The following is a 13,186-nucleotide window of genomic DNA, read 5'->3' on the forward strand; positions in this document are numbered from 1 at the left end:
GAGGTAACAATCAGCAATTGATCAACCAAAGCAAGGCAATGGCTGAAGATCCCACAGCACTGATAAAGGATACCACTAAGGAGACCCAACAAAGAATGACCTTTACGACCATGTATAGTCCATCTGTGAGATAATTGGAGTCTAAATCAGCATTGGCACATTATACAAAGTGACCCAACACTACCATTCACTAAATGGCATAACCCTAGGGTGGGTTTCAAATGGAACAGAAGTCTAAAAGATTCTCTAATGATCATGGATCCTACCCACTGCTATAAAAAAGATACCTGGCTTAAACAGGGGAAGAATAATGGCTAATTTTGGTGCACAGGATGCACTACATGGAGGGCAATGATCCCGGGCTCCACCTTCGGCCATCCACACCTACAGAAGAGATAAACCATTAGATACTTCATGACCTGCACTATCACACATGTTATGTAGATACACATGTAGACTGAGATTTGTCTATGTGAATAGATCGACAACTTATCCAACCTCCGGACTACTCAGCTCGATATTGGAAAGAGAATAAACATCAGATCCATTTGTTATATGCGTTTTCAAGCATGATATTTATTCAGTCTAATGGCATCTATACAGCAACGATTCTGTGTAAATATGATCATCCAATCTGCACACCTCTTAGACACACACCCCTCAAATTCTGGGTAACATAGCATTTTGATGGGCTAACATTATGGGAAACTCTGCCCCATAAATTACGCCCTTCTCAACGTCACCAGCTTCATGACACTCTCAGATGCATCATCTGATTGACATATCCGGTAGCCTATCCCGTTGCAGAAACACTATGACAGGTGCTTATCACGTTGTGAGGTGGACTGTTAAGATCCATAAATGGCGTACAATAGCAGCGGCCCGCACCCCCGCTGAGGAAGCGTTCTTTGTGAAACGTGCGTCAGGGGTCCCTCAGGAGTAGCCTTGTCTCTCCTTGTTCCTTTTTTTAACCTGCTTACCATGGTTTAATATAAGTTTACCTTTATAACTATTGTTACCTATCTCAGCTCAACAGTTGTATAATATAAAAATATAAGCAGTAAATTAGCCCTCGGATTGTAAGAGTATAGTCTACTTTTAATTTTTAACTGTTGGCTGACACTAATTATTTAAAGTACTTACTATTGGTAACCATATATATTATACTTCTGGTTAAAGTGTTTTTAACCTAGCTTAAGCTATTGTATGAATGATTGTTCTTGGTTGTGACCTAGATTCTCTAATAAAGATAATAATGTGTGATTGAAATGGAATAATATTTTGCTAAAACTAAAATCAGTTTTCTGAGTTAACATATACTCTTATCGTGAAGGTAATCCTTCTATACTTAATTGTATATCCTTTTACAATTAGTTTAGCTAGTTGTTATGTTATATATCTGCTTAATTGTAGCTGTGGTAGATTGTACGTGGGCAAGACCACAGATGATGCCAGGGTGCACTTTGCAAATCATAGATCTGCTATTAGGAGTGCCCTAAAGAACAGAAAGAGTGACCAGCCAGTGAGGTGACACTTTCTAGATGCCGGACACAGTATCAATGATCTTCGCTTTGTTCTAATTGATCATGTTCCCCCTTTGAAACGTGGGGGTGACAGAAATAGAACATTGTTGCAGGTGGAGTCGATATAGATCCATCGATTGAACACTCTACAGCCACATGGACTCAATACTATGATTGACTGGCACTGCTTTTTTATAAGATGCTCTATCCTTACACAGTGTTCTATATATTATGATCCTTAAAATAGGGTCATAAGAACACGGTGTTAGATGGTGTGATTCTTTCTTCTCTATGCTGTGCAGTCATGGCCCTGTTATCCCTTAAGATTTCTCAGGTGTAATCCATACTAGTGCATCCCCAGCTTTACATAGTATAATCAGACCCATATTTATGAGGTCATATACATTAGATCATAGTTTTTTCATATAGCTCTATATGGGTGCCCCATGTAAGGTTTACTTTATGCAGTAGCGATGGATCTTAGATCAGCAAAATATGCCCCTATTATCCTTAAAGATTTTCAGACTTGTGCATCCCTAGCTTTACATAGTATAATCAGACCCATATTTATGAGGTCATACATATTGGATCATAGTTTTCTAATTTAGCCTTAAAAGGCATGTCCAATGTAAGATCTGCCTTATGCAGTAGGTGTGTTAACTAGATCAGCCATAATACTAGCCCCATATAAAAGTGCAGTGATTTAATGTATTCTGTTCCATAACTAACTATGCCCTGATATAGGTGCTTGATGCACAGTTTACAGACATTGTTTAGAAGCTGACATGCGTTTATGACTTGTACTGAGTACATGTATATGTATTGGCATTTATCACTGTATACACGAGTGAACAGTTTTTGATTAGCACAGTATAGCTTAATCCAAGATACTGATGCTTATGTATATATTTGTGTTGTCCTTTTTCTTATGCAGGAGACGTGCTTCATTGCGGCGTCCGTAACACTGACATTCCCATGGCTACACTGATGTCATTACCTGATTGGCTAGTGGTGGCACGTGACCGTGAGGTGTACCAGGGGGTTGAATGCTGACACTTCCGCGTATACGGATTGGCGGAGATGCAGGATTAATGTGATATTCCGCTTTTTGGAGTAACTTGTGGCCATGGGTGAGTGCCCGATCTGCATATAGGTGCATATAGGAGACATGTATTCCTTTTTAATCCTATGAGTTTTACCATAGTTTAGATGTACTTAGATATGATATGCACTTAACTTTAGGTCTCTATGTTTTTCTGTGTTTGTGTCCATTGTTGTTTACTCTTCCTGTCCTTAAAAATAGTCACGATTCACAGTAGCAGTATAATGAATAATGATGAGTTCAGACAGTTCTTATTATAAACACATGATGTTTTTGTTTATTTTTGAGACTGGGTGTTTACCATAGTGACCGTTTGATGTTTTCTTGGTCTTATTTGGGGGGAGGGGTTTGCTTCAGGATATCTATAAGTTTGTTACACTTTGTATACACTGTGTCTGAGGAAGGGAATACTTTCTCCCCGAAACCTCACTGCCCAAAGTAAAACTTTTACTTGATTGAAAAGACCAGAGAGTGCAAGTTTTTTGTTCATTCCTTGGCAGCTGTTTGATGGAGTGAGAGCGCACATTTTTGCTACATTTATATATATATATATATATATATATATATATATATATATATATACAGGGAGTGCAAAATTATTAGGCAAGTTGTATTTTTGAGGATTAATTTTATTATTGAACAACAACCATGTTCTCAATGAACCCAAAAAACTCATTAATATCAAAGCTGAATAGTTTTGGAAGTAGTTTTTAGTTTGTTTTTAGTTATAGCTATTTTAGGGGGATATCTGTGTGTGCAGGTGACTATTACTGTGCATAATTATTAGGCAACTTAACTAAAAACAAATATATACCCATTTCAATTATTTATTTTTACCAGTGAAACCAATATAACATCTCAACATTCACAAATATACATTTCTGACATTCAAAAACAAAACAAAAACAAATCAGTGACCAATATAGCCACCTTTCTTTGCAAGGACACTCAAAAGCCTGCCATCCATGGATTCTGTCAGTGTTTTGATCTGTTCACCATCAACATTGCGTGCAGCAGCAACAACAGCCTCCCAGACACTGTTCAGAGAGGTGTACTGTTTTCCCTCCTTGTAAATCTCACATTTGATGATAGACCACAGGTTCTCAATGGGGTTCAGATCAGGTGAACAAGGAGGCCATGTCATTAGATTTTCTTCTTTTATACCCTTTCTTGCCAGCCACGCTGTGGAGTACTTGGGCGCGTGTGATGGAGCATTGTCCTGCATGAAAATCATGTTTTTCTTGAAGGATGCAGACTTCTTCCTGTACCACTGCTTGAAGAAGGTGTCTTCCAGAAACTGGCAGTAGGACTGGGAGTTGAGCTTGACTCCATCCTCAACCTGAAAAGGCACCACAAGCTCATCTTTGATGATACCAGCCCAAACCAGTACTCCACCTCCACCTTGCTGGCGTCTGAGTCGGACTGGAGCTCTCTGCCCTTTACCAATCCAGCCACGGGCCCATCCATCTGGCCCATCAAGACTCACTCTCATTTCATCAGTCCATAAAACCTTAGAAAAATCAGTCTTGAGATATTTCTTGGCCCAGTCTTGACGTTTCAGCTTGTGTGTCTTGTTCAGTGGTGGTTGTCTTTCAGCCTTTCTTACCTTGGCCATGTCTCTGAGTATTGCACACCTTGTGCTTTTGGGCACTCCAGTGATGTTGCAGCTCTGAAATATGGCCAAACTGGTGGCTAGTGGCATCTTGGCAGCTGCACGCTTGACTTTTCTCAGTTCATGGGCAGTTATTTTGCGCCTTGGTTTTTCCACACGCTTCTTGAGACCCTGTTGACTATTTTGAATGAAACGCTTGATTGTTCGATGATCACGCTTCAGAAGCTTTGCAATTTTAAGAGTGCTGCATCCCTCTGCAAGATATCACTATTTTTTACTTTTCTGAGCCTGTCAAGTCCTTCTTTTGACCCATTTTGCCAAAGGAAAGGAAGTTGCCTAATAATTATGCACTCCTGATATAGGGTGTTGATGTCATTAGACCACACCTCTTCTCATTACAGAGATGCACATCACCTAATATGCTTAATTGGTAGTAGGCTTTCGAGCCTATACAGCTTGGAGTAAGACAACATGCATAAAGAGGATGATGTGGTCAAAATACTCATTTGCCTAATAATTCTGCACTCCCTGTATATATATATATATGTAACGCTAGATAAGAGGACAAATGGTTGATATAAATGTGTGTAACTTCTAAAATATCACAATATAAGCAAATATAATGTTGAATGGTGCAGACCCTATACATTTATATGTAACAAATAACTGTAAGAGGAGAAAAAGGGCACATCATAATAAATGTTCCTTAAAAGATAGGGAATAAAGCAGTCTTTTAAATTTAAGAAAAATCTGAGTTTAATTAGGCCCTCATATAGTGAGGCACTAAAGTGACAGAGAACCTGATGTATAAAACCTGTGAAATTGACATAAATCAACCCTCACAGTGTGGTATATGAGAGAAAAGAAATATCACTGATTAGAGAGTCAAGTTCCACCTCCAGTGAATGAACATAGTCCCACTAAATTGTAAGTATCCAAGCACTTATCTGTCTTCACGTGCAAATAGAGCTGACTTGGAAATCAGCATGCCATAAAGCTATATCAAGCCATAAAGATCCAGTAGCCTTAAAAGAACCGCCAAACATCAGCGGTATGTAACACGGCAGTAGTCCGATGTGTTGGGCGGGGTCACGTGGCACAAGCATCCAATGCCTACGCGCGTTTCACCCCCTGCATCTATTGGTAGACAGGGCTTCCTCAGATTATAGATATAATATATATATATATATATATATATATATAATATATACAGTATAGGGTTGCACCGATACCATTTTTTTAAGACCGAGTACAAGTACCGATACTTTTTTTCAAGTACTCACCGATACCAAGTACCGATACTTTTCTATTGTCATGTGACAGTTTCCCAAGCACATTACAACAGAGTCACAGCCTTTTGTTATATACTTTTTTAACTTTCCTCCCTTCTCTGTTCATATCTTACTACACTACTTGTGTAAATGGAATGGTGTTCCTCAATCTACAGCACTTCATCAACCCCTGCACTAGTATAAGCTAAATTATATGTTACTGATCACTTTATATTTGTGTTTTAACTTAAAACACAAATATAAAGTGATCAGTTCCATATAATTTAGCTTATACTAGTGCAGGGGTAGATTGAGGAACACCATTCCATTTACATAAGTAGTGTAGTAGAAATATATTTTTGCAGACTCACTTCTTTTGCAAATCACAGCATCAGCACTGAGCACCAAGCAGCTCCTTTCCACCTCTGAGCTACATGCTAGGGGTAGAACTCACTCATTGTCCTCCAAGACAGCTCCAAGTAATACACACATACAGTTAACCAAATAGCTGCCAGAAAAGCTGCTATGCACTGTAAAGTGTAAAGCAATTCACTGCAGTCCTCTGGTGGTCAATGGGTTAACAACTGGATTATTTGAAACTGTCTTGGAGGACAATGAGTTCTACCCCTAGCATGTGGTGCAGATGAGAGGAGAAAGTTATTTTCTATTGTGGCAAATGTCTAAAAAAGAAGTTTAATAGTCAACTCCTTGTCTAACTAGAAGAAATGCCTGGCCACTTTTGTATCAGCTAATCAGACCAGTCAGTGAGACATTTGGATGGGAACATTGGGGGGAAGACATTATGCAGTGGGACACATTGGGGCATCTACCTTGAAATCCTAAACAGCTAGCAGGCAGCAGCACTGTGTTCCTGTTCCACTTCCTAGTCAGTCTGGGTTCACAGTATGACACGGTAAGTCACATGGGGCAGAGGCACAGGGGAGGAGCACAAACGGAGGGGAGATGCTGCACAGTGTGTTACTGGGCAGTGAAAAATAAGCTCACTAAAACGTTTTTTATTTAAACAAGAAAGCATTTTTGAAAAAGGTTATAGTATTTCCTGGGACTATGTTAAAGTGCTCTGAAACTATGTCTGACACCAGGGTGGAGAGGGTGTCAGATATAGTTTCAGAGCACTTTAACATAGTCCTAGGAGTTGAAGGTACTTAGTCTTGTTTATTAATTATGCATTAAAAATGCCTAAGCAGCGTAGCAGACATAGCAATTTCCACTGATTCTAACACCGGAGTGTGAAGTATCACAGGTACTGGCACACTCCGGTGTTAGAATCAGTGGAGATTGCTATGTCTGCTACGCTGCTTAGGCATTTTTAATGCATAATTAATAACAAGACTAAGTACCTCCAACTCCTAGGACTATGTTAAAGTGCTCTGAAACTATGTCTGACACCAGGGTGGAGAACGAAGGGATTCGCAACTTGTATGGATTACATGTGTGTCTTGATTGGGAGTTGGTCTGCATGAGCTGGAACTACGTATTGCAGAGACACATTGCGGGTATTTATATATTATTTTAAGTTAGCACTAAGCACTCATTCATTGATGGCTGAAAACATAGCAGCCAGGTTAGGGGATTTTTTTGCTTAAGCCATTATGTCTTGTAGGTCTGTTATTAACTGGAAACAGGGTTGAAAAACACAAACAGATTTTGAACTTTAGCTAACAGTTCAAACTCGGTTTGTGTTTTCCAATCCTGTTTCCAGTTAATAACGGACCTGCAAGACATAATGGCTTAAGCAAAAAAAATCCCCTAACATGGCTGCTATCTTTTATTAACGGCTGCTGGCTGCAATATTTAAATAATAAAATAGCGCACACATAAGCAAAATCCCCTAACCTTGATACAATCTGACTCCTCCACACGCGTCGATCTCTGAGTGTCTACCTTGTTAGGTGTTAGCTCCCTGCTGCAATCGCGTGGTCCCCGCCCCTCTCTACTTCTCTCTGATGGTATTAGCACAGCAGGAGCTTCCTCACGCAAGGCTCCTTCACGTCACGTCCCTCCTTCCCTCACAGGGTTCAAAAAGTATCGGCTGAGGCATCGGAGCATTGTAAACAAGTACAAGTACTTGTGAAAATGCTCAGTATCGGCACCGATACCGATACTAGTATCGGTATCGGTGCATCCCTAATACAGTATATATAATAAATATATATATATATATATATATAAAATATATATAAATATATTATATATATATATATATATATATATATATATATTTATGCAGGAAAAACGAATCCTCCCTCCTATTCCAGCCACCTGGGTGCAAATATAGCCAAATGTATACTTCCAATAAATAGTGCACTCTCAGGATTTTGTGAAAAAAAGGTCAACTTTATTAGATGACGTTTCAGGGAAACTTTCTTCAGATCAAAAAAAGGTGAACTCAATATATATATATATATATATATATATATATATATATATATATATATATATATATATATATATATATATATATATATATATAAAACATAGATATATACTATTTTCGATTTGAAGATATTTTCTATCTGCAGATGGCTGGCACTGCAATAGGGTCAAACATGGTCCCATCGTATGCCAATATCTTTATGTCTGACCTTGAAAATAAGTTTTTATGGGTCGGGGAGATATCGTCTATGGTCTTCTACAGAAGATACATAGACGGCATTTTCCTCATCTGGCGAGGTGGCTCTGACAGTTTACATAAATGGCTTGATTATCTAAACCACACAGACACAACTGTACGTTTCAAAATGACATGTGACGATGAGAGCATCAATTTCCTAGACTAAAATTTATTCAAGGATAGTGAGAAAATTGGTACATTATTTAAGAAACCCACAGACCGCAATTCGATCTTAAGAGCAGATAGTTGCCATCCACCTACACTATTGAGGGGGATTGTGAAATCACAAATGGTCAGGACCATACGTAATAACACACAACATGCTTTAGGGGTTTCCCAGTTAGGAGAAATAAAATTCTCCAGAGGGGTTATAAACCAAGAACCATTTAATCAATCCTTGATAAAGTTCAGACAAGTACCCAAGAAGATCTAATTAACAAGCAGAAAGAAGTTAAGAACAACAAAAAAAAGTATCATGGTCACTACATTCACTCTAGGCACAGTTAACACTGGTAGAATCCTTAGGAGGCATTGGCCCATTTGGTCATCAGATCCTAAACTTCAGTTTTCCAAGGAACTGACACCAATGGTGGGATTCAAGAGGGGCACAAATCTGCGTGACCTGTTAGTGAAAACAGACCTCAAACAGTGTTACCAAGAAGAGAAAAGAGTCAACATAAAGGGCAGCTACAAGTGTACAGGATGCATGATCTGCAATGGTCTGGTTGCTATGAAAAGATTCCACCACCCTCACACTAACACAGTATATACCATTCAACATTCAATTACGTGTACCACCACACATGTGGTCTATTTGCTGGTTTGCCCGTGTTCAAAATTCTACATGGGAAAGACAAAGGGCACGCTAAGGGAGCGGATGGCCAACCACAGGCTAGCAATACAAAAGGCACTGGAAAAGGACAATCTGATCAGCCAGTAGGACGGCACTGTGCTGAGAATAAACACACTGTGTCTTCAATCAGACATACACTCATTGATCATATACCGAAATTGGACAGAGGGGGCGACCGGGATAAACTCCTACTTATTAGAGAGGCCCGATGGATCTATCATTTGGGAACCATCTTCCCGGGAGGTCTAAACGCTGTACCGGATTTCTAATGGCTGACATAATCTGTTACATACCAGGGGTGCAAATTAAGTAGTGTGGAGCGAATTGGTATGAGTGTGTCGGCAACATCCTTGGAGGTCGTTGATCTACTCGATATACCAAGTGGGGAATCTGGTCCTGCAGGATTGATCTGCTAGCGGAATTACCAAAATGCCTACTTTTTCCTAATATAATGGAAGTCACCTTTATTTCAGATGGAGCCATACATATTGGAATCTGGGAGGTATATAATCACATTCTACATTCTACAAAATGTTGACTCTTATCCATTAGGAACAAAATAAACCAGGCACTATGGTTGTGAAGTCCCACAGTAACAAAACATGTATGATGGCAAAATATGTCTAGTATCACACAGAAATCACTTTCACTGACATACAAGGAGATGCAGAGTCTACAGTCCATTCAGAATATTTTTAATTGTTTTTAATTTTGTAATATATGTGATGTGAACATATTGTATCTAATCACTATGTGGGATTATCCAATATGGTAATGAGCTAGTATTTAGTACATTATGGCATATTATTGCCTCCTGCCACTATGTGTTAACATCATACTGAGGCAAGTCGGATTATCTACAAGTATACCGTTCCCAATCATAACATAAATGGAAGTTACTTAGGGCATGTAGAAAACACTTGGTTAACTTACCCACATGGTTATTTTGTATCATTACACACATTTTATATTGAATAACACATTGTGGTTACACTAGGATCAATAGATGATCCAGACCACACGCATTGTGTGCAATGTTTGTTTGTAAACACTGGTTGTCATGACAACCCATTTAATATAGAGTGTAAGGAGTCTCTACATTTTATTTTTCCACAATTTTGCAGCCTTATATTTTATTCACTAATTGATTGATTATCAGATAATGATGATATATACTAATTTGTATATTAATTTGTGTTTTATATCATCTCTGTGTTATATCTTGTTAGAATCTGTGAAACCGGAAGTGACTTCAGTTTAGACATCCGGTTTGCTATAATTATGGAACACATGGATGCAAATTCTGAGAGGAGGGTATGTGTTTGATTGAGCACTGTTTTGCACACTATATATTTTGATATTTTCTTGTATTGTATTCACTTTCATCTGATGAAAGAGACGATCAGTCTTAAACGTCATCCAATAAAGCTGACACTTTTTTGAGTGAAAATCCTGAGAGTGCATCTTTTGTTTCTAGACTATCCTTATCTTGTTTGCACCCAGGTGGTTGATTCAGGAGGGAGTATATGTGTGTATATATATATATATATATATATATATATTTATATATATATATATATATATATATATATATATGTGTATATATATATATATATATATATACACACATTGATTAGAGTAGCCGTGTTAGTCCAGAGAATTAGATATCAAAATAACAAGAGTATTGCATTGAGCAATGTTACTTTTTTATTGGACTAACTATACATTTATAAGATGAAAAGCTTTTGGAAGAATGTCTTCCTTTTTTCAAGTCTGAAGCAATACTGACCAATTTGATGGAATTTACAGATTATATCTTAAAACATAAGATGGTTAAAAAGACAGAAAGTGTTACAGAGGTCTGAATGCAGGGGGAGTAGGGGGTGTCGTAAAAATCATGAGGAGGGTTTAGGAGACAGAGACAGACAGTGTCAGTAAAGGATAACAGACAGGGGAAATATATGGTTATACACAAAGCATATATTGACATAAACTTATATATCAACATATAATCAATATGTATAAAGATGTGAAATTAGGTATACAGGGGAATATAAGATAGTCAAAAATGGAGAAAGGAAAGAAAGAAAAAAGAGGGGAATAATAATAATGACAATAGTGTGGACATAGGCTTACCTGCGTACCTATGCATAGAGAGTGTGGAATATACAATATAATAGACTACAGTATATGAAAGTACATTACAAAAAATGTTGATAATGGGTTAAGAAACCAAAGTCCACATTTAGTCCAGAATTTAGCAAGTTGAAGTGCATTATCATTTTAATTTCAAAGGTTTTTCTTTCCATGGTGTTTTTGAAGTTGCCTCTGAGAATCTTGTTTTTGAGGTTTTGGATGAAGTGGTCAGGTTGGGTGAAATGGTGACCAACAAGGGTACAGTATTTTGTTTCACAGTGGTTTTTGATTAAGAGTCTGTGTAAGTTCATCCGAAGGTGCAGTTTTTGGCTTGTTTCTCCAATATAACATCCCACTTCACATGCAGTGCAATGTATCATGTATAGTATACCACATTTGCAGATATACATGAATATGCCCCTTTAATGTTATAGGATTTACTCTTGTGATTAGATGAGCTGCTTTCACAAATGTGTTGACATAGTGTGCAGAGAGCTTTGTTGCAGCACTTGGTTCCATTCTGAGTGTTCTTTTTATCAATGGGTAGCTTTCTGTGGACCAGTTTCTGTTTTAGATTGGGTGGTTGTCTGAGTGCCAGGATAGGAGGTGTTGGAAATATTTTTTTGAGTGTGGGATCCTCTAAGAGTAGTGGCTGTAAGTCTTTTATGATTTTTTGTATTCCTTCTACAGCAGGGTTATATTTGACTACTAGTGGGATCCGCAATATGTTTTTCTTCTCCCTGTATTGTAGCAAGTGTTCACGTGGGGTATTGAGGGCAGATTTAATTTGTATGTTTATAACCTTTGTTTTGTAACCTTTTTCTCTGAATGATTGGGACAGTGTGATGAGGTGTTTGTCACTGTCTTTGGTGTCTGAGCAAATTCTGTGATATCTGGTGGCCTGACTGTAGATTATGGATTGGGGTGGGAGCTGGAGCTGTGGAGGTAGCTGCATCTATCTGTTGGTTTCCTGTATACAGATGAGTGCAATTTGCCATTTGTGATGGATATTGTTGTATCCAGGAAGCTGACACAGTCTCTAGAAAAGTCAATTTTAAGCTTGATTGATGCATGAAATAGATTAAATGATTTATGAAAATGTTCTAGGTTTTTTTCTCCTTCTGTCCATATGATGAAAATATCATCTATGTAGCAAAAGTATTTGAAGGGTTTGTGAGGGTGAATGGCTAGGAATCTCTGTTCTAAGTCAGCTATGAAGAGGTTTGCATACTGTGGTGCCATTTTGGTGCCCATGGCTGTTCCCATGGTTTGTAAATAGATGGAATTATTGAAGATGAAATAATTGTGGGTGAGTATAAATTCTGTAAGTTTACTAACTGTAGAAGCACTATATGTCTGGTTAGAGCTGTCTGAGGAAAGAAAGTTTAAGCAGGCATCAATACCATCTTTATGCGAAATATTGCTGTAAAGGGATTCAACATCCATTGTCACAAGTATAGTATTTCCCCTGTCTGTTATCCTTTACTGACACTGTCTGCCTCTGTCTCCTAAACCCCTGTCATGATTTTTACGACACCCCCTCCTCCCCCTGCATTCAGACCTCTGTAACCCTTTCTGTCTTTTTAGCAATCCTATGTTTTAAGATATAATCTGTAAATTCCATCAAATTGGTGAATATTGCTTCAGACTTGAAAAAGGAAGACATTCTTCCGAAAGCTTGTCATCTTATAAATGTATAGTTAGTCCAATAAAAAAGTATCATTGCTCAATGCAATACTCTTGTTATATATATATATATATATATATATATAAAATATATATATGTATATAAATATATAAAATATATATATACCTGTATATATATATATATATATATATATATATATATCCAAACCAACAAATGCACTCACAGGACTGGATTGGAACGTTTTCGGAGATACAATCTCCTTCATCAGCATTGTATCTTCAAAAACATTCCAGTAAAAAAAATATATTTTTGTGTGCAAGTCCTGTGAGTGCATTCGTTTGGATATTCAAGTGAATTTTTGCACCCAGGCAGTTGGTATCTGGTGGGTTGGTCTGAAGACTGGACA

At 37.9% G+C, this 13,186-nt stretch overlaps 1 protein-coding gene across 1 annotated transcript in view; it reads right to left on the minus strand.

Annotated features, from left to right (window-relative positions):
* The window catches only part of LOC128651914 (uncharacterized), a 193,945-nt gene that overhangs the window by 28,866 nt on the left and 151,893 nt on the right, over positions 1-13,186 (minus strand). The window lies entirely within an intron of this gene.

Source organism: Bombina bombina, chromosome 3 (assembly GCF_027579735.1).
Source record: "Bombina bombina isolate aBomBom1 chromosome 3, aBomBom1.pri, whole genome shotgun sequence".
Classification (NCBI taxonomy): domain Eukaryota; kingdom Metazoa; phylum Chordata; class Amphibia; order Anura; family Bombinatoridae; genus Bombina; species Bombina bombina.